At 37.2% G+C, this 27,647-nt stretch overlaps 1 protein-coding gene across 1 annotated transcript in view; it reads right to left on the reverse strand.

Moving 5' to 3' along the window:
- KCNH7 (potassium voltage-gated channel subfamily H member 7) overlaps positions 1–27,647 on the reverse strand; it is a 492,333-nt gene that overhangs the window by 79,141 nt on the left and 385,545 nt on the right. The gene's annotated exons all lie outside the window — the stretch shown is intronic.

Consider the following 27,647-nt stretch of genomic DNA (forward strand, 5'->3'; position numbering starts at 1 on the left):
GTCTACTTAAACTCTAAGATTTATTTTATTTAATAAAGCATTGCAAGGACTAAAATCGTTCACATTTAGAGTCTCAGTTTATATGAAAAAATGAGAGCTAAACTTGAATTGTGACCCTACTCAGTAGAAAATTTCCATGCAGATTTTAACTTGATTATAATAATAATTTCAATTTTAAATCTCATTTTCATATACCATATGAAATTGTCTATACTATATCTTTTTTTCCACACATAATGAGCCATTTAAAGAATCTGAGAAGTTAAATAACTCCAAATGAGATACAACAAGACTTTTAAATATAACCATAGTTCAGTTAAAATGGACAAAACTGTTTTTAGATTAACAGCTAAACTGATTCAATTAGCTTTGGAAAAAAATAATAAAGAAATGAGAATAAAGCCCAGAGTAAATCTGAACTATAATTATATGGTGGAAAAGGAATTTTTATTATGAGAAATGATAAGAATTAATTTTTAGTAAAAGACAACTCTGAGAAAATGTGATTTCACTGTTTATGAAATAATAAATATCTTCAGAAATCAAGATTTTTGTCAATATCTATATGTAACTCCCAACATCAAAATAAGAATAATGTTTACATAACCTGTCAATTGATAAGTGCAGACAACTCTATCCTGTTATGCTTTGTATAAAAACCAGTGTATGATATTTTGGTCCGGAAGGAATGATCATCTTGTAAGGTATCATTATGTAATGTTCCTTTCTCAAAAACCATGAACTACTCAGTATTTAGAAAGTAAAATCCAAAATCTTATTTTGACTCTCAAAGTCAACTAAAATATGGACCTTTTCTACCTTCTCAGTTCCTTTTCCCATTAGATTCCTCTGTGCACTCAGCGTACTCTGGCAAACCCTAACTAAAATTTCTGAGATCTTCCCAAATCCCTGAAGTCACGAATTTCTCTCATTAAATAAAAGGGTAGATAATCATCCAAAAGAAAAAGAAAGTTATTTTTAAATTTATGGATATATCCTGAGCTTGCTTCCTGATTAAGTTTCATGCTCTTGATACCAATTTTCCACAATGGACAATCTGAATACTTGTTTTAGCAGAAGTGTACGTTAGAGTACATCTAGCAACTTCGAGTTGCCTTTGAGATGTAAAAACTGTGGGCAGAACTCTTTGCATCCCAAGTATGCAAACTTTCATATAACAGTTGGATGACTACTGTGCTAAGAGGGGAGTCTGAAAAATTAGGAAGACATTGTTCCTGACATCATAGAATCAATTGTTTATTGGGAGAAATATATGAACAAGAAAACGGGAGCCCTGTGAGGTCCAGCCAGCTGCTGAGATTGATGGTAGTAGCATCGATGGGGTAGGGGAGCAGCCTTCATAGAGGAATCAGGAAAAGAAAGCACTTGAACTGAGCCTTCAAGTAGAAAGTGGTTGGGAATGATGAAGTTGGAATGGGAAGGCACTTACAGGCAGAGGAAACAGAATGAGCAAAGGAAGGCATGCATAAAATGCTATGTTGTGTGTTCAGGAACTTTAAGCTACCTTATCTTGCTGACAGATAAAATGCAAGGGGATATTGGTGAAGGATGGCAGCAGAAGACCTAATGTGACATGATTGGAACCTCAGGCTTTCTTCTTTAAGTTAGGGTTACTCACATTTGAAAAAAACACAGACTCCTTTCAAAAAGAAATACTTAGTACAGAACTCCAATGATTATTATTTTATTCTTATTTATAATGTTAGGTAAATATGTACAAGGGGCTTCCCTGGCGGCTCAGTGGTAAAGAGTCTGCCTGTGATGCAGGAGACTCGTGGGAGACGTGGGTTCAATTCCTGATCTGGGAAGATAACCTGGAGTAGGAAATGGCAACCCACTTCAGTATTCTTGCCTGGGAAATCCCATATGTAGAAGAGTCTGGAGGGCTACAGTCCACGGGGTCATCGAGAGTCAGACACGACTGAGTGACTAACATTTTCACTTTTTTTTTCACTTTCAAGATGTCTTATATGGGTGTTTAGTACTCCCAAGAGAGAAGTGGAACTATCTAGTCCTGTTAAAGTTAAGGACTAGAAGTAGTAGAGCATTACTCCTGTCATATAATATTGGCCAAAGCAATCATGGCCTAGCCTAGATTCTAAAAAAGTGGTAAGTTAGGCTTTACCTTTTGATAGGGGAATGGCAGGAGTGTGGAAAGAAGGGATAAACCGGAGCCATCTTGGAGATAAGCTGTCACAGAAATTGTTGACAAGTATTGTTTTTGGATGTGTTAATGATATTGTGCTATGTTTTAAATAATAGTTTGAAATTTTTATGGATACATAATAACGTATTTGTGGATGAAACACTATATGAGGTGGGTTCCAATAAATCCAGAATGAGGGAAGGGAAAGGTGAATGGAAAAGTCTGGTTATATGCAACAACAATAGATGTACGCTGACTTTTATTGAAATTGGGCAAAGGTATAAACTATTCTCTCTATTTTTACAATATGCTTAAACTGTTTACAGTAATAATAATCATCGTAATAATAAAAATATAAAATCTCATTCAGAAAGGGCCAAGATATTGAGGATCAGTATCAGTTCAGCTGCTCACTCGTGTCTGACTCTTTGTGACCCCTTAGACTGCAGAATGCCAGGCCTCCCTGTCCATCACCAACTCCTGGAGCCTGCTCAAACTCACATTGAGGATGGCCCTACACATATCACAGGGTCTCATTCCTATCAGAATTGAGTTGGTTCCTTGTTAGGCAATTTGGAATTCCTTTTTCGACAACAGAATGTTTACTTTGCTCTCCATATATCTAATTCATATTATGCTTATTTGTACTCAGTCCACGGATCCTACACATAATCCCAGTGATGCCCAGCCTTGAACTGTTTCTCCTTAAATTTTGTCAAATTGCTGGCTGGGACAAATTATGTTTTAAGAAGATAGCTGGACATGCTAAGTCTGCAGATGCTCATTTCTCTGAGTATACTTAGCTACACTGCTCACCAACTTAGATTAAAATACAGCCACTTTTCAAGACTCACCAGGTTAGGCCTCTTATTAAAATACTTTTACTTTATCAGTATTTCATATTCAAACTTTTTTCTGGATTGATATAAGAAGCATGTTTCTGCATTCTTTCCTCTTGAAATGAAATGTTCATGTTGCTTAATGTCATTTTTGTAAATATTTGCATTATATATATTTATAACTCATTTCTAGTAGAAAATCGATTTCTCTTGAGATACCAAAAGTTTTCATATCTTTTTCTTTAAAAAATGATAACGAGTTATTTAATTACTTACAGTTACTTAATTTTCTTGAGAAAACCTGTATGAGTTTAGAATTTCAGTTCTATTATTTCAAAGGCTTCCCTGGTAGCTCAGCAGTAAAGAATCTACCTGGCCTAAGAAGAGCCTCTTGAAAAGGAAATGGCAACCCACTCCAGTGTTCTTGCCTGGAAAATTCCATGGACAGAGGAACTGGACAGGCTACAGTCCATGGGGTTGCAAGAGACCGACAACACTTAGTGACTAAACCACCATCATTATTTCTATTTCCCTTTATATTATTTTAATTGTCCTAATGATCTAAGTGCATGTATCTTTGATAATGCCACCTCATACTTACTTTGGAATTGCATAAATGTGTGAATTGTAAGTTCCCAAGAAAATAAAATTAATTATGACAGTGCCTGGGAGTCATTCTGTTGGAAATAAAATATTAGATGGGTAAGTAGTTGTTCTAAAAAAAGGTAAGTAGGATTCTAAGGGGTCAATGGTTGAAGAGAAAAAGCCTGCTGCACAGTCTATTAGTCTATTACATTTCTTTAAGAGTCAACTTCTCCCACACATTTGAGAAATAGCACATTTTAAAAAGATAAACATGATTAATTGAACTATTATAAGGATTTTCTTTTAAGAGAGAAAGCAAAGGAAGGAAGAAGCCTCACTGTATAAAAAAGGGGAACTCCATGGTCTCCAAAAAGACACATTTTCTTTCCTCAAACCACCAATTAATTGCACAGCATAATACAGCCTAAAATATGGTTTTCTTTACTAAGTACAGTTTTTCCCTTTGCTAGCACATTACTATTTGTTTAACCTCGAATGGTTAAAGTGTTATATAAAACCAAAATCTTTATAGGAAATAGCACTATTTATTCAATGAAGATCTACTGTGAAACTTTTGTGCAAACACCAGGATTAATAACCACTCTTCCTTTTTGAAAAGTGCAATAGGGAACGATTAAGCCTTCCAAAAGATTATACAGTACTTTTGGCAGCTGTTAAACACCATGCTGAGGTGTTGGTAGAGACTGCTCATCTGTTATTTATCCCTTACTCGGGACTCGCAGTTAACTAATAGGCTAGCTATATTTTTATCTATCTAGAATAGTCAGTAACAAAATGAATCAGATAGATTATATAGCATCAGAAAAGAAACTCCCATGGCTTTTAAGCATTTGATTTGAGAAATAAAGCAAAACCTGAGTATTTTCACTGAAATGAGTAGTTCCACGGGTGATTATCAAGATATTTAAATAAAAAGATGAAAATCAGTTACACAATAAATCAAATCTGTAGCATAGGAAATATTTTAAAATAAATAAAATTCTAAAATTAGGTATAGGATCACTGCAGCATTCTGTATTCAAATAATTTTCTAAAGCTTAGACATTTAATCACGTGTGTGTTTATGTGTGTACACACATGTGTATCTGTGTGTGTGAATTGGATTCTGAAGATTGTATGAATTTGTGAAAATAAGAGTCATCTAATTAAATGTCAGGTTTAGTGCTTTGTTATTATATGTTCTGTATATGTTAATATGAAAAATATCTGGTTCTTAAAATATGTGTGACTCTCAAAATATGAAGGAAATAGGTTAGATAGTATCTTAAACACTTATAATACTCTGATGTTACTTCAATATATGCATATTAAAAAATGACAGGTTCTTCCAGAACCATAAACTCCTTTTAACTTTCACACCAACAGGCAGCTGGGCAGTGGCCGTTGGTTCTGGCTCCATATTCAATTAATTTTGAATCGGCCCCTCCCTTGTTGCAGCTGATCTGAGGAGCTTGGGGTATCACCTTGCTGCTGATATCAGATGCTTTCTGGCCTAACGTTTGCTTTCTTATCAGCCTCTTCTCTCTTTTTTTTTTTTTCTCATGGAAACTGTACACATACACTCTTCTCTCCATTTATTTTATCTTTGTTTTTAAATGAACATAATTTAAGAAAAAATGGAAATCTGGAAAAGAAGCACTAGGCATACCAGTTCAAAATCACAGAAGAATGAAGACTAGCCTTAAAGATGGGATAGAGAGATACAGGGTTTAGATAGGACAGTTTGAGATAAATGTGCCAGATACCAGTTCAAGGAGGTGCCTGGTAGATGGTTTAGGACTGGGCGCCAGAGGGGCTTGGAGTCTGACACTTCATCCCGTGGAGACAGAGGCTGAAGTTCTGGAAAGTGGACTCCTTAGCCAGGAAGGTGTAAAGACAGAGAGGATCCACCAGAAATAACTAAAATGTGGGATGGAGAATAAAGGCAAGGGAATATTCCTGGCGCTCAGCACTTTATCTGAATATACATAGTAAACACTCAAAATAGTTGAATGGACATGTTTGTAGCTTAAGAAAAAGAGACAATGAAAGTGGCAAGACAGAAAGTTCATGAGGGAAAGGATTTTGGTAGAAACAGCTGCTGTTGCCAAAATTTGTTGTTGTACCCTCCAGAGAGCAGAGTTGTTGCTAGAATGTGTCTGTCCGGCCAACAGTATGTTACTCAGCTCCATCTGCATCTAACTATAGCCATCTGTCATGAACAGCATTTCTTGGCCAAACCCAAGCAGGTGTGTCCTTCCTTATTCACTCTTTTTTCCCTTCCATGGCATAAAGCCAGATGCTTCCAAGTCTTCAGGGCCTTAAATCCTATGGGGTAGGGGAGTCATCAAGTGTAGGAAACCTGGGTCACCCAATCATCAAGTGGCGGAAATTTTTCATTGCACAGAAACACCAGCTTCTGCTATTGCTTGAGGATGAAATATAATATTGTGGTAAGCCTCAGTGATATGAGCTTCCCAGGTGGTACAGTGGCAAAAAATCCACCTGTCAATTCAGGAGACACAAGTTTGATCCCCAGGTCAGGAAGATCCCCTGGAGTAGGAAATAGCAACCCATTCCAGGATTACTGTCTGGAAAATTCCATGGACAGAGGAGTCTGGAGGGCTACAGTAGAACACGACTGAGCACACACGCACCTCAATGATATAAGGGTTTATTAGTTCCAGGTGCTAGTGTTACTCTAATACTTGGATCTTTGATAAGACAAAGATTTCAAACAGGCAAGAGAAAAATACCAAGTCCACAGCGTATGTCATCTCTTCCTTCTGCTCTCCCTTGAGGTTCAGTTTAATAAAGTCACATCACTGGTGTTAACAATGATAGAGTGTCAACTTGCGAAAGATCAACAGAGCCACATCTAAATCTAGCTAAATCACATGAAGCAGCACACTCATTAGTTTGGTGACTTTTTCAAGAGTAGAGTGAGTAAGGAGTAAAGAAGCCACAAAGGAATAGATATGCTCAAGCTCACTTTGCTCAGTCAGACACTTTCTGCCCAGGAATCCCCAGAATCATTATCACTGACAAGAAGACAATGGGGAGTGAGGTGCTTTTTCTAACACCTCCCTCCTTGGGCAGGGGAAGACCAAACTCCCAGCTGCAGCTGCCACCACTGCAACTGGGAAGGAGCAGAGCTGCCCTCCTCGATGTCCTATTTTGGCCCCTGCTTTGTTTCCCTTGAAATATGATGCACCTGATGACACTGGACTCCTGAGAGGGTACCTGTTCAGCTCATCAGTGCTATCTCTTGGAGAAAGAGGAGCGTTAACATTGAATTAGTTACCAGGGCGGGTATTGAATTATGACATTCAATTCTCTCAACAGCTCTTTGAAGTAAACATTGTTATCTCCATTTTTATAGACATGGAAACTGACTTAGAGAGGCTGAATAATTTATTTGAGGCCTCAGAGTCAACTATAGTATTATCAATCATAATAACTCTTAACTTTATTGAATGTCTATTATTTACTGAAGGCTTAGTAGGTACTATCACTTTTAAATATGACAACTTTTACATCGGAGGTGCTTGTTATGAGTTCAACTATGTCCCCAGCAAAAAATATGCTGTTGTCCTAATGCCCAGTATCTGTGAATATGACCTTATTTGGAAATAAGGTCTTTGCAGATGTAATCAAGGTAAGATGAGGTTATACGGGACTGAGGGGAGCTCTATCTAAGGACTGGTGTCCTTTGAAGAAGGGAAGAGAACACAGACACACAGGAAGTGCCATGTGATGATGGAGGCAGAGATGGAAGTGATGTGTCTATAAGCCAAGGAACACCAACACTGCCAGAAACACAGGTGCTGAGAGAAAGGCGTGGGATAAATGTTCCCGGGGCCTCCAAATAGAGAGGTGCCCCTGCTAACACCTAGATTTGAGACTTCCAGCTTTCAGGACTGTAAAAGAGTAAACATAGGTTGTTTTAAATCACCTAGTTTGTGGTCATTTGTATGACAACAAAGGAAATTAAGACAATGCTATTGTTTATTCCACTCTACAGATTAAAAAAACAAGGTTAGCTAGCTTCCTAAGGTTGTCCGGTTGCATAAGGCCTGTGTTCTTATCTGCAGCAGCAGGCGTGTCTCTGTTCTCAGTTGGGTCCCACTCTTTGTGACCCCCATGAACTATCGACTGTCAGGCACTTCTCTCCATGGGGTTCTCCTAGCAAGAATACTGGAGAGGCTTGCCATTTCCTATTCCCGGGGACCTTCTTGGTCCAGGGATGGAAGCCACACCTCCTGTATCTCTTGCATTACAGGCAGAATCTGTATCACTAGTGCTACCTACCATGTTAGTGTGAGTTGCTCAGTCATGTCTGACTCTCTGCGACCAGATGGACTGTAGCCTGCCAGGCTCCTCTGTTCATGGAATTCCAGGCAAGGATACAGGAGTGGGTTGCCATTTCCTCCTCCCGGAAATCTTCCCAACCCAGGGATCAAACTCATGTCTCTTGCATTGGCAGGTGGACTCTTGACCACTGAGCCACCAGAGAAGCCCCTGATAGCCATGATGGGCACAAAAAATTAAAATAAAGATCATTTTAAATTAGAAATCCACAGTCTGTCAAATATTGCAGAATAAACAAGGCTCCAGACTAAGACAACCCAGTTACATACCCCAGCTCTACCATGGCCATTTCAAAAATCTCCTGAGTATCAGATTTCTTAACAGCAAAATGAGGACAGCAATCTCCACCTCACAGGCATCTGTAAACTAAGTAAGGCAAAAAACATAAAGTTCTACATATAACTCCTGTTTCACTATAAACGTCTAGTAAGTGAGTATTACTATTATGTTTTAGGCATATTTAACTTGAACAGCTCTCAATTTAATTATAAATAACATTCAATGTCAATTCAAGTATTGACTGAACCCAGTTCTCTGATTTGACTCTTAGAGCAAGTCAACTATGTAAAGATAAAGACAGCAGAAGACAGATGGTGAGGCCTCTTGGCTGTGTGTGTTTGCTGGTAAGATAATATTTTTTTCTTTATGAATATCTGTTCTGCTATATTGGCCTGTGGGTCAATACACAGAGTGGTAATTTAGAGAATCAAGTATTTTTTAAAAGTCCTTAACACTTTGAAAGGACCCAGTTTAAGCAAGCAATAGGATATTTCCTCATAAAGTAGTACATGTCGTGGAACTAGGGAACATTTAGTTGGCCTTGTTGGAATGCCTGTCATAAAGGAAATCAAATATCTGATGGGTTACTGGAGAAAATTACTCTTGAGATCTTCAGCGATACTCTACTTTGTTCTATTTTAGTCTATTCTCTATTTTGCTATAGGTAATGAAATGGTCCTTTTAAAAAATGAATCAGTAAGTATCAATGGAGTCCCTATTTGCTTTAAATTTTGAGTATGCTTTCTAAGGATCCTGTAGAAATTATACATGCAACAAAATTGGTACAGCCAATTTTTGAGATTCTGTAATTCTACTATTTTGCTTATCTTACACTGGTTGTTTATTCAGTTACACTCAGTTAGATAAATATTAGTATGGTTTTGCTGTATTTGTATCATCTATAGGACAGGCTTAATGTATTTTAAGGAAAAAAGTCAGGAACAATCTTCATAAAATTCCAGGATAAACTTCTCATCACAAGGAGATTTCTTTTTATTGTATCTATATGAGATGATGAAGATTGGCTGAACTTTTTGTGATAATCATTTCACAATATATGTAAATTAAACCATCATGCTGTATGCCTTAAACTTGTGATGTATGTCAATTATTTTTCAATAAAATGAAAAAAAATTTCAAGATGATGGAGAAATGCAAATGTGTGTGTTTGTATATGAGCAAGCACATAATTATCTGATGCAAAGTATTACCTTGGGATATATGAGTGGGTTTGAAATTATTTTGAAAAAATTAAGGTGTATGGTGTTGTTTACTTCTCAGGGACTATGTGTTTATGCTCTTTTTTGGAATTCTTAAAGTCATCTAGGACTTATAATAGTTAAAAATCCTGACTTAGGACATAAACTTCTATGGGTCTCTGAATTCCAAGAACCACAAACACATTTATAATATCAAGTGAGTGGAAATAAGACAGAAAGAAAGACAAAAGAGAATAAGAAATATTTAGACAGGAAAAGAAGTATAAATTAATGGGGAGTGGCACCAGCAGAAAATGTCCTCAAAGTTAAAGTCAAAGAAGGTGTCTTGACTGAAGCACAGGTGAGCTGTTTCTCCATTATTGACAGAGATTTTCTGAGTACAGTTTACCCCTGAACAACACAGAGGTCAGAGGCACAAACCCTACTCCCGGTTAAATATCCATGTATAACTCTGATTCTTTATATTCATTGTTCCTCTGTATCTAAGGTCCCATCCAATGGTAGATTGTGCAGGAGTGTAGTATTTCTTTTTTTTTTTTTTTTAATTTTTTTTGGACTCTAGTATTTCTATTGAAAAAATTCTGTGTAGTATTTACTATTAAAAAAAAAATTCTGTGAATAAGTGGACCTAGACATTTCAAGCCTGTATTGTTCAAAGGTCCAAATGTATTTATAGGATGAACAGCCTACTAAAAATCTAAGGCTTGTGCTTTGCCTTTAAGTAACTTGGCCTCAAAGATGGTTTCTCATTCCTGCAAATTTTCCAAATGAGAAATGCTGTTCTGTTGAGGTTGAGAACATCCAGGTTCAAGGAGTCTTAGCAACTGTGACCTTCCTACCAAATTTGCAGTTGACAGGTTTTCCTTGGTTGGAGCATGTCTGATGGTTAAGAGTCAGTAAAACTTGACTCTAATTGCAGGAATTCAATCCAGTTGTTGACTTTTGTAACAAGTTCTTGGAAGGCCACAATTTGCCTCCTGGATTTGTTTTTTTTGGAGGTCTGACAAGTTTCGTTAGGGACCCAGAAGTGCAATGAATAGAAAAAGACAGAATATCTATAGATCAACTCAACACAACCATAAGAAGTAAGACAAGATGGCCTCTACAGAAACAGGTGTTAAATTATCATTTTCTCTTTTACTTTCTTCCTCCTTCCCCCATATTCTTTCTCCTTTCTTACCTTCCTCTCTTCCTTCCTTCCTTCCTTCCAAAATGAAAAGGTTTAACAGAAGTCAAACTTTTGCAAAGAGGACTTATGAATCACTTCATAAATTCTTTACTATATTCTAAACTTCCTGATGGGTTTAACCATGTTATATATATACATATATATATTTTTTTTTTTTTTTTTTTTTTTGCACTTCAAACCACACCATATCCATTGCTGCTTATACAGTAAATACCCAATATGTATTTTTCCTTGGATGATTATCCTGTGACATAAGTGGTCAAAAATACATAAGAGGAAAGTTGGTTATGTGACAAATTATTTTCCTGTTGTATTAAATTCAAAAGGCTTATGAAAAATGTCTTACCAGGACTCAGAAATAGGTCCTAAATATGGTACGGTCAGCCCAATTACTAAAATTGGGAGTGTTTTCTCTATGTTTAAACAAAGACAAAAAAAACAAAAATGAAAAACTCCTCATAAACAGAAATGACAAAAAAGGTTGAAAAAAGCATTCTAAATACTAAAAATTACTGAGCAAACCTGCACAATAAGAGAAAATTTGAAAATGATACTAAATTTTAATTACGATATATTCTCTCTTCTTCTAAGAGAGAAAACAGGCCAAATGTTTCACCAAAAACTATGACAGGTCTTGAAATTTAATCTGAGACTGATTCTATCATAGCTAAAAAGTAATTATATTTAAATGCTGACTAGAAGTGGCAATGAAATAACTTTTTTTGAGAGCTAAGTATTAATCAAAGTCTCTCTTTCAAAGTCATGCAGAGACATCTTGGGTAGTTCATTCAAGAAAATCACATTTGATTTTTTAAGTATATAACTCCAAGGCAATGGGCATATAAATTATCTGAAACAAGTAAAAAGAAATACATATGGCACTCTTGATTACTTAGGTGACTTGATGTGGAAGCATAATTTTGTAGCAGAGATTCATTAGTTTCTTATTTTTGTGTATCACCTCACAGGAATAACTTCCTAGGAGGCAATTTATCTTGATTTTAAATGGTTTTGAATTCCATTTTGACATACTATACTTTATATCTCATTAGGAATTTTTTACCTTTTCATTCTTTGAAAAAAACCTACTAAGATATTTGACTCCGATTTAGGTCTCCTGGGGTGAAGCGTGAATTTGATAATGTCAATCTGAAACACAAAGGACTACACAGTGACACAGAACAAATGAAAATTAAGCCAGTTTATGACTTCTGATGACAAGTATGACTTTCTCCATAACCTTTCTCTTAATAAATATGTAATAATATGATTATATTCATGCTTTAATCTCCCTTATTTCTTTGTTCTTACAGCTTTTATGATTTATTGATAGATAAAATATGCCAGTTTTTTAAAACTGTTACATTTTGTCTTTTGTCAGAGACATATGAATAGCAAAAGTCTATTTCATTTGAGACTTTTGGCCACATTTTACATGGTAAACAGGAGCAATGTCCTATTTATGGCTCATTTCATATATAACCCTTCTTACTCAACTTGTCTTTTGATAAATTTGTGTAAGTATCTCATATATTAAGTGAAAGTTGCTCAGTCATGTCTGATTTTTTTTTGTGGTTCCATGGACAGTAGCCTGCTAGGTTCCTCTGTCCAAGGAACTCTCCAGGCAATAATACTGGAGTGGGTTGCCATGTCCTTCTCCAGGGGATCTTTCCAACCCAGGGATTGAATCTGGGTCTCCTGCATTGCGGGCAGATTCTTTACTCTCTGAGCCACCAGGGAAGAGACAATGGAAGAAATTTTATATTGGCATCTAAATCAGTGGTTCCCCAAGCCATGTATTTCACAGTTTGGTAAATTTTTTTTTTTTAATGGGGTGTATTACAGGGTTACCAGGATTTTATTTAATCAATTACAAAGTTAGGGAAAGCAAGTGTCTTTTTCTGACTTTCATCATCACTTCATAAGATATATTAACATATAAATTAAGGAGGGACAGTCTTAGAATAAAAGGTAATAATATTACATAAGTAAATTTAATTTTATGGAAAACTCACTATACTGCTTCATCTTGCTTGTTTTTTTATGGACAGTGCAAATAGTGTCATCATCAAGTACTGCTTTGCAGACCAGGGTTTTAAAAAATTGCCATATAAATTACCTCAATTATAAAATACATGGGTTCAGTTAAGTGATCTCTAAAATCTCTTCCAGCCCTAACATACTCTAAGTTTCTGATTATTACTGCATTTTGGTACTGAAATTTACACTACTAGTCAAGAGTGGTTACTGTGTTGCTGATATTGAATTCAAGCTCTATTGTGAGAGTAAAGATTTCCAAAATATAAATGTAGTTTTTTTTTAAAGCTTAAGGATATATCTCTACACTTATTGCCTAGGCATTTGCTTGGTAGAGAAGGACTTGATAGCAGCAAGTCATTGAGTACAAAGATTTCTGCCCAAATATATTTTGTGTTTAATCTCACTGCCCTAAAGTGAAAGGTGCCTCAGATCAATAATTTTGGTCACAAAGATTATTCTGCTAGGGTCAATTCAGTGAGGTATGCGGAGTAATGCTGTGCTTATATTTCTGTTGAGGGTATAAGCAGGACATGACTACAGTTAACTGTATATTAATATTATACATTTACTTCCAATCCACTTACTATCACATAGATGTACATACTGCCACATAGTAATGCATCTCTTCATTCCATTTTCATCTTTTCCTTTATGAATTTTTAAGTAGCAATGGATCCAGGAAGAGGCATTTATTTTCCTAGATAATAAGACTGGTTGCAATTCAATTATTTTGCAAATCAATCTCCAATATTTTTGTTTATAGAGTGTTCCTTTGAGTTAAACTCAACCTCTGAAGTCAATCAGAATTTACTCAGCACAGCACAAAGTCAAACATCTCACTAGTGTGCTGTCTTATTTCTCTTTGTTTAACTGGATTCATCTACTTTGCCACTATAAGCACATAGGATGGGGGCTAAACTTATAAAAGTGAATTTGAATGAGTATATAAATATAATGTCCATTGTGTGTATTAATGTTAATATGTTGGCTATTATCTGAAAATAGCAAGAGAGACACTACATGTTAAATGTGTTAGGGAACTCTTGCTTGGCAATGGTGAATCATGAAAGAAAACTTAGAAGATATCAAAAACACATTTCTGTAATTCACTGTACATGTTGCAGATTTGGAGTGATTAATTCTCGTGTGAAGTGGCAGCTTAGGCTGCCATCTTGACTAGTATTACTTCTCTGGTAACTAGTTTTGGTTTCTTACTAATATGAACACTGGTAATGGGCTTCCCAGGTGGAGCTAGTAGTAAAGAGCCTGCCTGCCAATGCAGGAGACATAAGAGAGATGCGTTTGATCCTGGGTCAGGAAGATCCCCTGGATGAAGGCATGGCAACCCACTCCATGAATCCCATGGACAGAGAAGCCTGCTGGGCTACCGTCCATGGCATCGCAAATAGCTGGACAGTACCGAAGCAACTTAGCACACACGCATGCAAATGGACTTTACTTGATTGCCACTCAGCAAAAATACTCAAAATTATCTAATTGCAAGTCAATTTTAGAATAATTTAACTGGGCACTAAGATTATAAATAAGCTGTGGAATAAGGATAGGTAATTCTAAAATATTAAATATCAAATAGAGTAATAATGAATAACAATAAAGGGAAGAATCACTCACAAATGAAGAGATATATTGTTTTATCAATCTGCTCTTTAGGGAAAGAAGTGGATCACCCCATAGCCAGCATGTCATTTCCAAAAAATTCTTTTTGACTTCAGGGTGGATTTTAATTCTTTCCTATGACAGTGAAAGGTTTTGTTCTGGGAATTCACAAGATGTTAAGAGAAACCATACAGCCTAAAGGCTCCCACACTGACTGAGGGCTTGGAAGGCTATGTAAATTGTCTGTCTTTCAGGGAGAATTTAGTCAGAAGAAGTCATCATGTCACAGAGAAGCCAGAAGTGATTCTTTCACCGAAGTTGTGAAGTCAATGTCAACTGAATTCTAAGTGTAATGAAACAAGCTCGATCACCTGGTGACCTTGCACATTTCAGCAGCTCGAGGGTTTTGATGCTACATTTCTTGGTGCTCTGCACTTTAAGAATAGCCACCATGACAGTGGTGGGCTCAGCAGTGACTCCATTTAAAATGTGTTTGCTTATGCATCTTGGAATTTGCTTACCTTAAGTCTGAGAAATCTGATTACTGATTACTTAATATACTCCAAGTTCTAGTTAGAGAAGAAAACTTAAGCAGCAATCTTAGGGCATTAAAATATCTGGGACACCAAAATATAAATAAAAATACCAACACATTCTGACCTTTTGCTTTGTATTAAGAAATATAAAGCTATTAGATCAACACAACTGAAACTTGTAATTTGAAACTAATTATTCAAAATTATGCAAGATTATTGACAAAATGTCATGGCAGAAGAATTTAATGAATTTAAAAGCTTTAAAAAAGCTATTCTTTTTTATAATGTGTTGAAAAGTTAAGGTGGCATGTAGTGGCTAAATACTGTTATGAGATTTTTATTTTGTATAGAAAATGCTAAGACAAACTTTTTAAGACTTTTTTCTTAGAAAGTATTTTTAAGACTTGTTTGAGGGCAAAAGTATATTTTAATAACTAAAATTTCAGAAAACATAAACTGGGCAATGACTACTTTGACCTTGCGCTGGAAATGCTGTCAGAGATGTCCCTGCACTCAAGTTGCTCTTGAACTGACCCAGGGAATGATTGTACAAACTCATAATTTTCATAAAATGTGCCAAGGGCCAGCCAAGCAAGACCCATCAATTGCTGTGGGGCCATCTAGGGATGCTTGACAAGGGTGCTATTTGAGTAAATTTTGAAGGGTAAATGGGATTTTTTTTTTTTTTAATTTGGAAATGACATGATTTTCAGGAAGAGGTCATGACAGTAGTAAAGTTTGGAGACATGCTCGTCAAGATTATTCAGCAGGACAAGGGCTGTGGTCTTTGAAGCTTTCTGTGAATAGGAACTACCTAGAAAGCTTGTCAAAGGCTGTTTTCCTCTCCTTTGCCCTCTGAATCTAGGTGAGACTGAGGAATATGAACTTTAACAAGCATGTAGAGTGAATCCAAAGCAGTGTCTCCTAGTATATAGTTATGTGTTTGAAGATGTGTGTGTTTGTGTGTGTATCTATGTTGTACATGTGTTTAGTCTGCGTGTGTATGCATTTGAGAATGGGCAAGGGGATATGGAGATGGTATGGATGAAGAGATCTGTGGGGATACATCATGCAAAGTGCCAGACGGGCATCATGCACAATTCAGGGCTGGATGAAAAGAGAGTACATCATGCAAAATGCCAGGTTGGATGAATAACAAGCTGGCATTAAGATTTCAGGAGAAATATCAACAACCTAAGATATGGAGATGATAACATTCTAATGGAAGAAAGTGAAGAGAAACTCAAGAGCCACTTGATGAGGGTGAAAGAAGACAATGAAAAGGCTGACTTGAAGCTCAACATTCAAAAAACTAAAATCATGGCATCCAGTCCCATCATTTCATGGCAAATAGAACGGGGGAAACAATGGAAACAATGACAGACTTTATTTTCTTGGGCTTTAAAATCACTGCAGACAGTAACTGCAGCCATGAAATTAAAAGACATTTGCTTTTTGGGGGGAAAAATATGACAAACCTAGACAGTTTATTAAAAAGCAGAGACATCACTTGGCTATAGGGACAAAAGTCTGTATAGTTAAAGCTATGGTTTTTCCAGTAGTCACTATGTATGAGAGAACTGAGCCACAAAGAATGCTGAGTGCTAAAGAATTAATGCTTTTGAACTATGGTGCAGGATAAGACTCTTGAGAGTCCCTTGGATAGCAAGGAGATCAAACCAGTCAATCCTAAAGGAAATCAACCCTGAATATTTATTGGAAGGACAGATGCTAAAGCTGAAGTGTCAATCCTTTGGCTACCTGATGCGAAGAGCCAGCTCATTGGAAAAGACTCTGATGCTGGAAAAGACTGGGTGGGAGGAGAAGGAGGTGACAGAGGATGAGATTGTTGGATGGCATCACTGACTCAATGGACATGAGTTTGGGCAAAATCTAGGAGATAGTGAAAGACAGGGAAGCCTTGTGTGTTGCAGTCCGTGGGGTCACAAAGAGTCGGACACGACTGAGCCACTCAGCAACAAGAGACTGCTCTGTGTATAAAGAATCTTGTATGCCCCATTAAAATGCTTAGACTTGCTCCTGAGGACAATTATCACCTTTTAGATGACAGAAGATTTGCTGTTTTTAAAGACCACTTTGCTACAGCCAGGGTAGTTTGGTTGGAAGGGATCAAAATTAGGATCTAAGACTAATTAGAGGTAGTAGTTTTAATTCCAGAGAAATGCTAAAGCCCTGAATTAAGTCCCTCAGTGTGGCAGGCAGCCTCTGTGATGGCCCCCAATGATTTCTGTCTCCTGGGAATTAAGGTCTACATGTGATCCCTTCCCCTCGATCTGCCTGAGAAGGGGATGCCACTCATTCAAGTATTCTTGCCTTGAGAATTCCACGGACAGAGGTGCCTGGTGGGCTGCAGTCCATAGAGGTGCAAAGAGCCGGACACAGCTGAGCAATTAACACTCACTTCCCCTCGGGTGTAAGCTGGACAAATCAATTTGGTTCTAATGGATAGAATATGGCAGACGTGAAGGGCTTCCTCTTTGAGTATTAGGTTACTCAAAGGTGTGGCTTCCATCCTGTGTGTGCTCTGTCATTCTCTCTTGGACTGCTGCTCGGAGGAAGTCAGCTAGCACGTGTGAGGGAGCAGTGGGGCAGGGACACGTGGTGACCTCAGCAGAGAATCTCCTGAGGCCAGTCATCAGTCTTGTGAGTTTGAAGCAGAGTCCTCTCTAGTTTTGAGATGACTGCAGCCAAGACTGTCATTTCACTAAAGCCTCGTGAAAGACTGAGCAGAACCACCTCCTAATCAGGCCTCTCCTTGAGTTCTGGCCCTCAGAAGCAGTGAATAAGACACGCTTATTGTTTTCAGTCACTAAAATTTTCTAATTCTTTTTTTTCTCGGCAAAAGACAACTAATACATTGAGAATTTGCATCCTAGTCATCATATATTCCACAGGCCCCTGGAGACACTTGGTATATATGTGTCGGGTTGACACTGTTTAATGATGCCATTTGTGTACAGAATACTCTGTAGGAGGATTTTTCCAGGAGGATATTACTGCCTCTAATTGACAGTAAAACTCTTTCAAATTGCTGTATAATAATCTAGTTTTGTCTATTATTCTAGCAAAATATATTTTTGCAATTTCCAGTACAATTCTGGAAGACCTTATGATGAACTTATGCTAGCTAGCATGGCAAGAGGCCAGAGTATGGGGCCTGCATTTCCAGATCCCGCTTAGATTGTCCCTCACCCTGGATATCAAGCCAGTTCTTTATTTATGTAACAAGTGTTTGTTACAGTATAGCTGTTACTTTAACACATGCAGTACAGTCCAGTGACTTGAGATATACCGCACATTCTTTATGATAAAGATGATATTATCATGTACTCCTATAGCTGAATTTCAGGACTATATAGGATATTTATAACTTAAATAATTGCCTTTTGTTACGCATTTTCCCCCAGTTGACAAAGAAGAGGGCAAATTTAAAACGGAGTCCTTGAAGGCCCCCAGCCACCCTTGATGTGCACTTTCCCAGTCTCATGAGTCATGGACTGTGTGCATACAGTTGGCTTAGATGAGCTGGCACCCTTGAAACTGTAGCAGCTGCACTAAACAATTACCAGGCTCTGGCTGAGAAAATTTCCCATGAGGGACAAACAGCCAGCTGGGCATTGCTGGTGCTGTCTGGTGGACGTTTGTTAGCTTGTATGAACACTGAAATTCCTAAGGCAGCAATCGGTGGGTGAGATTATTCAGCCTAGAATACATTAACCCAGAAAACTGCAACTGGAGAAGACCCTTTTGTGGGGAGGGGGGAACTCTTTGCTTTCAGCAAAGCAAATTGCCAGGGCTTGTCCTGAACATTTAGAACCTGGATGAAACCTCTGAAACTTGGCATCTCATTAAAGGAGTCTGGCGCCCATTAATGAAATTCAATCTATCAATCCTCAGCTTTCTCATTGTAACCTGCTGAAATGATGTCCTTAAACTTTCTGGTCAAAATTGCACTGGAATTTTATACACAGAGCAAACTTCTAGTGTTAATTTTCCAAGACATATTCATTATACCAAAGGCTGTATCAAAATATTAATATTTGCCTGGATTACTGTCAGATAAGAATATCTCAGAGCACCTTTAATGCATTCAGTAATTCAGAAAAACTCATTATCTTGAAACTATCATTTACTGTGTTATGAAGACAGATGCTGAAAAGAGGTGATTTTTATAGTGGATTTTATATCTTTAATGTAATATATATTTAAAATAAAAGTTATAACTCTTCAAGTAATAAAGATTTTCTGACCAGTTCATTTTAAATTATTTCTGTTTTGCTAAGCTATATATCACTTGCTCTGTATCTTTAAAAGTGCAGTGCATCTTATTAGCACATTTAAAAACATCTTTAAATACAACTAATCTCGAGATAATCAGTGAAACAGTAGTTAATGCCTATACGCTCTGCAGAAAACATTATGTGTCATTTCCTTATGAGTCGAAGAAAAAATAATTTTCTAGAGAATATTTGCAAAATTGAAGCTTCAAAAAATAAGATCTAGTTGTTACCTCTAGTAGCAACATAGCTTCTCAGATTTTAAAAGTGGTTATGCATATGACTGCATCTCACATACCAGCTTTTATTACAGCAATAAAAACGTGCATTGGTCAGGAGCAGGAGAGGCACCCCTGAATCTCATTTACGTTTCATTTACCTCAGGAGTTAGGGAATAGGACAAGAAAGGCTTAGGCTAGTCACAGAAACCGTGTCACTCACTAGCATCTATTAAAACTAGACTTCAAGGAGAAGAAAAGAGTGAAAGAAAGGAATAAAATTCCTGCCCCGGTTGTTGTTCGGCCACTCAGTCATGTCTGACTCTTTGCAACCCCATGGACTGCAGTACCTCCTCAGGTCTCCCTGTTAAAAGCAGTATCTTGAAAGCTTAGGAGTCTATGTTCATTCCTGACACTGCGCGGATTTTCCTGCCATGATATCTCTTAGGGCTGGGAGTTCACTTCCTCTCTTGGACTCACTCAGCAGGAGACTAAGGCCCTACATGCGTCACAATTTCAGAGCTTAATGAATCTTTGGGGAGTAGAGGAGCAGAGGGCTCAAGAGGCAAAGTCAAGTGTGGAGTACAAAGGTGCCTGGCCATAGCACCAGACCCTTTCTTATTCTTTTGGCTCTTTTTCCAGTTCCAGTTCTATCTTTCCCAGCAAGCAAACTTGAGGAAAAAAAAAACAAAACAACTCAACAGGGTTTTCCTTGTAGACTTCAGAGATAGGGTAGAGAAGGAAAAGTTTTAAATGGAAGAAGTTTTGCTTTTTATATTTTCTTATTTTTTTGCAGTTGGCAAGCCCTAAAAAAAAATCAGCCTGCCATTTCTGTCTTCACAAGGAATAATGTGCATATACAAAGTAAAAATAAACTCTACAATGATATATTGCTCTAATGCTTCCTTATGTTCAGTCTCTTTATATTACTGGATAGACTATTGTTCAGCAACTAAAGACAAATGCCATAACAGATTTAAGAGGGAGCTTGGTTGAAATCTGGTTCTACCTCTCCTCCTCATATACTATCTAATACCTCTTCCTATTAACCATCTAGCCACCCACCCATGCACCCATCCATCCATCCATCCAACATTTATTGATCACCTGCAATGTATCAGATACTGAGAAAACTATGGAAAACAGAAAAGACCTCATCTCTGTCTTCACCGAGTTTACATATAAGTGGGGGAAGGCAGGCATAACAGAAGTAACTATACAAAGATTTGATTACAAATTGTGATACATGTAATAAGTGATAAAAGGAAGAGAGTGTAAAACTGGATAAATTTAGCTTAATCAGTTGGCAATTGAGGAAATGGTATTTAAACTGAAGTGGGTTAGGTATACGGTGGCACACCATACAGAGACAGGTCAAAATCACCTGGAATAATTGCCTTGAGGCTCCCAATCATTTCCTGGAGCAAAGATCTACACTTCTTCTGAAAGAAGCTACCTCCATCTCCCATTAATACTTCAACCACTTAATTGCTCTTTTTTGACAGCTTTGGGAACTTCAGTGGTTTTCCCATGTGGATTATAGTATTATAGATTTTTAGAGATGGAAGTGTGCTAACAGTTTGTCCTGTGAATGTCATGTTTTGCCTTTGTGGGGAGCGTCCTGTAGATTTCATCTACTTGTTTGGCATAAAAATTTTAAATTTAATGTGAATTATTTGTAATTAGCACAATCATTCTGTGGCTTTTATAAAGTAATCCTTGAATGTCTATTTTGACCTCCACTCTAATAAGCTAAACATTTCCTTAACTCCTTTTGCAAATTCTCCCCCACACCTCACCTCAACCCACTTTAGAGAACACACAAAACTATTTTGAACCAGGTTCATCATCGGAATGAATTCAAATTCCAAATTGCATAAGTCTGCATTGGTTTTTAAGGCTTTATTACACATAGTTTCCCATCTTCCAGTCCAAGATGAAGCCACTGAATCATGAGTCATTGCAATTTCTAGTGTTAATTTAATTTCAAACCTGCTTACCTTTGGTCTAAGGTAGGCCCTTGGGCAGGTTAAGCTCCTGACCTACTTCAGAGTTTCTTTTATGCTCTGGAATTCAGCACATTTTATAGAGCAGGTAAATTCCAGAGCAGGTCATTAATCATTGTAGCTCCCTGGGCTTCCCTGGTGTTTTTAAGAAGGAAGGAGAAGTGATACAAATAATACAGGTGGGGAATTTTCATTTTGAAAGCTTCAGGTCTATTCACAGAAGCACTAGGGAGGGGAGACGGGTAGCGTAGTCTAAATTAGGTGAGTGGAGATGACTCAATTACTGGAAAACATTAACTTCCTCTAACAGGGATGGAAATGAGGATGCAAAAGTGTTCTTTTAAATTATATAAAAAGTCATTCAATTTCTTGGATTTGTATCTAACATTTGCTAAATTGAATAGAAATTATTTATCTTTTAAAACAAGTGCTATTTGTTAGCTAAAGGATACCCTTACACATCAATCAAGATTTTATGTTATAGCAACAATCAGAACTTGAATTTTTCATGAAATGGAAGGCTTTATGCACTTTATATGGGCTTCCCTGGTGGCTCAGTTAGTTGGGAAAGAGTCCACCTGCAATGTGGGAGACCTGGGTTAGATCCTTGGTTTGGGAAGATCCCCTGGAGGAGGGCATGGCAACCCACTCCAGTATTCTTGCCTGGAAAGTCCCATGGACAGAGGAGTTGGTGGGCTACTGTCCATGGCATCACAAAGAGACAGACATGACTGAGTGACTAACACTCTATGCACTTCATACAGTCTTGTGGAGTCCAAGGAGGCATATTTATTATTAATAAGAACAAATGATAAAGCACAAATCAAAATTCAGTTTGAACAAGCAATTAGCTTTCAAAATTTAAGCATAATTCAAGTAATAATACATATTTTGATCCTTCTTCAATTTTTATAGATTAGTTAAAATTTGTATATACAGTCATAGTACAAATAAGCACTCTAGGGACATTCCTCTGAGGAAACTCTGAAGGACCTGAGATAATTTGGCACAGAAAATAAAAAGTAGGAGGTCATAATGACAATTATTATGAGAAAAGAGCTTTGTTCTGGATGCTCCCTCCTCAGCTCCACTGCTTGGCCTTGACCCAGCCTCATCCTCATGTCTATAGCATGCTCTCCACTATTTCAAACACTGCTCATCACTCATGGTCCAGAGCAAGCTCTCTATTTTCCATGAAGTTTCTCCTGACCATGTGGATAAAACCTTTATCTGAATGCTCATTTCAAATATGGTCTGGCCCATACATATTACTCTTTAATTATAGACAACTCTGTAATGTATTTTCTAATTACGTCATGTGTTACAGCCTCCCCACCTAGCCTTATCAGAGGACGTCACTGTGGGAGACTGCTCATGCATGGCAGGTAGGTAGTGTCTTGTGTCATGTGCACAATAATTGATGTCTCCCAAGGACAGAGGCAGTGGAATTAAACTCAGAATATAATGTTAGGAATCGTGTTTTCGCGTGCATGCATGATGCATGTGTATCTTGTGAAAATTGTTCCAGCTTGTATGAGGACTGAAGTATAGACTGAAATCAGAACTTCAGAGCTTATTAAATATTTTAACTACCTGGGGATGCTTTTGGAGAGATCTTGATATAATCCTTACTAATGCCTTTTTAAAGTTCTATTAATTCCTGACTTTTTGTCATTTTTAGAATGGAAATAAGTGCAGACTGATCCTCAAGACAGAGGGACAGAATTCATTTTAATTTCTACTTCATGACAATGTCATTTTAGATTTTATTTGAAGGTATTGCAAATGTAACTTGATATTCTGTGAAGAATAATTTTGCCAAGGAGACCATGATTTCTCAAGGGTTTAATGAAGCTATTTCAAGACTTTAAGAGAGGAAAGAAAATCTCTAGTTGAAGGCAGGTTTTAGATTAAGCTACAAAAAATGGAGTTCTGATTCATTAATATAAAAAATTTTTTTAAATCTAGGTTTATTGAAATGTTACTATTTTAAATAGCCACCTGTGGTGTATGTACCTTTCTTAGCTTTCCTGATGAGTCACTATATTGCAAATGGTCCAGTTTATGGTGAACACAGGAAGTCCACCACATTTATAATTTATTTTGAATCACTAATGCCCATTCTTCAGGAGAAGCCTATGTTACTGAACCCCTAACTCCTTCTGAGAGTACAGAAAGGGGAATAATTATGGCAAAGGGGATTAGGTGGTGGAGTGGTAGGAGGTTGGGGAGGATACAGATAGAACCAGAAGGCTTGCTTTTTAAAAACATCATTTCTTTCATCACTCATCCATTTACTTCTATTCCCCATGTTTCCATCAATAAAATATTCATTTGAGTTAATGAGTTTCTCTTTTAAGGTGCAAATATATCCCAGTGAGAATAAAATTCCATTTTCCAGGCACCTTTTATTTATTTATTTGGTGGTACAGCATGGCTTGTGGGATCATAGTTCCATGATCAGGGATCAAACTTACCCCACCTCCACCCCAGTGAAAGTGCTGAGTTCTAACCACTGAACCGTCAGGGAATTCCCTCATGCACCTTTTTATATGAAATACTCTAATCAAATTAGCGACATCCAGAAATGTGGATTTTTTTTTTTTATCACCATGAGACGAACTGAGGGAATTTATTTTTAAACCAACTTTGTTAATAATACATTTATTTATACATTACTTTGGAACATGTGGGTAGTCTATCAGAGAGTTATCCATGATAGGGAAGGAGTGGAATGGAGTGGAATAGAGACCAGGCAGAAGGGTCTACCTTTGAGAGCCAGAAGTACTAGGTTTAAAAGTCTCTGCACTGATATCTGTGTACACCTTGGGACCTTGCTGCCCATGTCTCCAGCTGGTTCCCATCCTATACCTTCTTTTGTGTTGTAATGTGGGCATTCCTTCCTCTGTCTCCTTCAGACTAGATATGAAGTCCCTTCTCTGCTCACCATTAACTCTTTTCTCCACAGTAGAGTCTTTATCACAATTCATTAGGGATTCTGCTAATTGTTCTATCTTTGCCCAATTGATATGTCACCATTGTACCCAGACTTCCTAACACCACGGCCTGTCAGAGTAGACATTCCACATGTATCTGGAGAATGCCTTGGATGTGACACTAAACGTTAAAGAGTGCCTACGTGGAGAAAAATATTATTCTGACTTAAAGGCTAGTTAGGGATCCAAGACAAAGAAGGATTGAATAATGTAGCCAAGAACATTGGCAGTGTTGAGTAAGAAGGGCTAGAACTCGAATCCAGGTAACATTCTCTTATCTTCACTCAGAAGCTAATGGTATCAGAGTCTCACTCTCTCATAGTTCAGTCCAGACTTTCTAACTCAAGGTTTGTTGTCTGGCATAGGATCTCCCCATTGTATCCTGCCTTTTTCCTTATTAGTGAAAAATAAGAAAATATATAAAAGGAGAAATACAGTTAATTTTCAAGTGTCTTATTTGACCTGCTTAGCACTTATAAGAAACTCAGAAATATTAACTGAATGGCCAAATAAGGTCCTTCTTCCTTCTTACCATAAAAACATCATCAGAAGTTAGAATTTTCTCTTGTGAGTGCCAAGAATGTACCATGTAAAATGACATTTTATTTAGCCTAATTACCAATTGATCGGTATGCTAGGTTATTTGGGGGCATATTTTTAAAAGATGTGATATGTCCTATTTCTCAAGGTATAGGGAGATGAAAGAAACTCATGCCCTTACACATACACACAAATTATCTATCAACTCTTTCCAACCCCATAGGGTATAACCTACCAGACTCCTCTGTCCATGGGATTTTCCAAGCAAGAATACTGGAGCGGATTGCCATATCCTTCTCTAGGGTATCTTCCTGACCCAGGGCTTGAACTCACATCTCCTGCATTGGCAGACAGACTTTTTTTTTTTTTTTTTAGCACTGATCCACCTGGGAAGCCCATTTATCTATCTACCTATCATTTATCCATCCACTAAGAGATACAAAGCATTGTGGAAACAAATTATTTAGTTGTGTGAAAATAAACCAAGTATTCTTAGAGTTTAAAGATGGGAGAGATTGGTACTTCCCTGGTGTGGTGGTCTGGTGGTTAAGGCTCTTAACTTTCACTACAGGGGACATGGGGTCCCCTGGTCAGGGAACTAAGATCCCACAGACTGGTGTGACCAAAAAATAAGAAGAAAAATGATGGGTGAGGTCAGTGAAAGCTGTGAAGCCTGAAAAATTTACCTGGAGATAATACAAATTTCAGAAATGGGTAGGATTTGATATATAAAGAAAAGGATGATAATCCTGCAAGTTTAGGAATCACCTGGAACAAACCTCCAGGTCTTGTCATAAGTGGGGCAAGTGGAACTTAAAGCGGATAGTTGCCTAGTATGAGTCTGAGAGCAGTGAGACTACAAGAGGCAGGGAAGGGGGGAAAGCATGTGTAGGGTTAAGAGGGCTTTGAGGAAAGGAAATATTCAAATGTCTTCTGCTGTGTGTGTGTGTGTTTGCTTTCCAGAAAGATCAGAAGAGTTGGTTCCAAAGGATATATGTTAAAGTTACTTCATGTGGGTTCTAGTACAAAAAAAGCAGTTAACCATTAAAATAAAATTTTCTAAGACAGTGTTGGAAATAACTGTTTCAGCCAATCCCAGTACTTTTAAATAGACACATTAAGCTCACCGGTTGAACCAGAATCAAGGTGTGTAGCAGGTCACTCAGGTTAAGCATTAAGCCAAAGCAAGAGAAGAGAATGGTATTATTGATGTCTGCTGCTTTCTACAGTTACAGAACCTTGGGAAATTGAAAATGTTGCAGAAGCAGGTTCTCCTAGGCCTTATAGATTAATCAGGAAACTTTCCTTTCCTCTACTGGGTACCTACACTAAGCTAAATATTTCCCTGAAAATTTCAGTCTTTTCTCAATGCTTTCTGGAATACAAACTGAATATCAAGTGCCAACTGAATATAATTATTGCAACATATTTCAACTATTATCAGGTTAATTTTTACATGTTGTAACTTAAAATTCCTAAAACTGTGATGCACTAGTGATTGTGCGCTGAGTTTACTCTCAAGAGTTGATGATGAGGAAGGAATAATAAGGAATTAACTCTCCATAAGCTATGGAAATAAAAATAGAAGGCAGAACAAATAATGAAGCAAATTTCTGATCTCAAAATGTTCTCAAATTTCATTTGTGAATTTCATAGATTTTAAAATAGTTAATTTATATTTCATATGGGTGAGAAGCAGAGATATGTGTGATAACTATGTCAAACATATTTTAATAAAAGTCTTACATTAAAACCAATAATTTCAAAATGTTACACTGTAACCTCTTCAAATACTGTGGAGAAGGGGCCATGCTGGCTAAATCAAGTTTCAGGTTATTTCTTACATGCATGGAGCATGTATTTCTGTATTTTGTTATTTGGTCTTCTTTTTCATTTTTATTAAACTTTTTCTTTTGTATTAGAGCATAGCTGATTAATAATGTTGCTATAGTTTCAGGTGGAAAAAATGCTATGTAGTCTTTTGATATGAATTGCAATTTTACATACAATGAAAGTGATCAATGCAAAGAAATAGAGGAAAACAATAGAATGGGAAAGACTAGAGATCTTTTTAAGAAAATTAGAGATACCAAGGAAAATTTCATGCAAAGATGAACACAATAAAGGACAGAAATTGCATGAACCTAACAGAAGCAGAAGGTATTAAGATGAGGTGGCAAGAATACACAAAAGAGTTATACAAGAAATATCTTCATGACGCAGATAACCATACTGGTGTGATCACTCATCTAGAGCCAGACATCCTGGAATGCGATCCAAATGAGCCTTAGGAAGCATCACTATGAATAAAGCTAGTGGAAGTGATGGAATTCCAGCTGAGTTATTTCAAACCCAAAAAGATGATGCTGTGAAAGTGCTGCACTCAGTATGCCAGCAAATTTGGAAAACTCAACAGTGGCCACAGGACTGGGAAGTTCAGTTTTTATCCCAATCCCAAAGAAAGGCAATGCCAAAGAATGTTCAAACTACCACACAATCGAACTCATCACATATGCTAGCAAAGTAATGCTCAAAATTCTACAAGGTAGGCTTCAACAGTATGTGAACTGAGAATTTCCAGGTTTTTAAGCTGGATTTAGAAAAGGCAGAGGAACAAGAGATCAAATTGCCAGTGTCCACTGGATCATAGAAAAGGCAAGAGAATTCCAGAAAACCATCTACTTTTGCTTTATTGTGTATGCCACAGCCTTTGACTTTGTGGATCACAACAAACAGTGGAAAATTC

This window comes from Muntiacus reevesi, chromosome 3 (assembly GCF_963930625.1).
Source record: "Muntiacus reevesi chromosome 3, mMunRee1.1, whole genome shotgun sequence".
In the NCBI taxonomy this organism is placed as follows: domain Eukaryota; kingdom Metazoa; phylum Chordata; class Mammalia; order Artiodactyla; family Cervidae; genus Muntiacus; species Muntiacus reevesi.